The sequence below is a fragment of the Limulus polyphemus genome, unplaced genomic scaffold (genome assembly GCF_000517525.1).
Source record: "Limulus polyphemus unplaced genomic scaffold, Limulus_polyphemus-2.1.2 Scaffold4340, whole genome shotgun sequence".
NCBI lineage: Eukaryota > Metazoa > Arthropoda > Merostomata > Xiphosura > Limulidae > Limulus > Limulus polyphemus.
Window position 1 is genome coordinate 25370 of NW_013669950.1, and position 969 is coordinate 26338.

Consider the following 969-nt stretch of genomic DNA (forward strand, 5'->3'; position numbering starts at 1 on the left):
ACTTCGGCGACACTCGCATTTCTCTCCACTGTATCTATCGTTTGGTGTACTGAAGAAACGTTAACCATGGCTATAGTACCGATGTTTCCCTTTGAGTAGCTCAAAAATTAATGAAATTAGAATTTTCTGATCGGTACAAGAGCGCCCACAGAAATATTTTCAGGGGATAGGGGCAAAAATGTATGTAGGGGGATCAGCTTTTACAGTGTAAGTTAACAGACCAAAAGAATACGCGTAGTGTGCTTAATTAAACGCAAACAAAAATTTACAGTTTTAATAAAAATTACTAAAAATATTTAGTTTAACTACGATGTTAACTTTGCATCATAATATGTAAAATGTAAGGGGGGGAAAGATCCCTCGTGCCCATTTCTGTGGGTATCCATTGATCGGTAGTGGCGGAGAGCTGCAAGGTTCTGATAGAGGTTAGTCTAATATACGAGCAGAGGCGTATGTAGCTTAGCACTACTGGTCCTATAGCAAAGAAAAAAAAATATAATTTGGGCCCCGTTTACTGCTCTTTATTCACATTTAAATGTAACACCATTGCGCATCAAAAAGACACCTATAAACCATTCAAAACTCACTATTAACAGCAGGTTTTAATGTAACAAGAACAACTAACTCAAACTTTTACATACTTATGAAAACATGCCGACTTTATCAGACAGACTCCTCGATATTTAGAGAGAAAAATCTGTACAACAACGATTCAACCTCCCTTTAGAGATACATTGTATTAGGTCGTCAAGAAATTAATGTCGCTTTTGTTAGATGAAAAAACCCGAACAACTTTTATATTAAAACGAAACATTTAGTAAATGAAGTAGTCTCCGTTCTTATCGATGATGCTTTTTCAGCTTACAATCAGGTTGTTAGTACCCTGATTAAAGAATTCACTTGGCTTTGAAGCAAAAACATGTCGATATCCTCTTTAACACCTTCCACATTTGCATACGTTTTCCCATT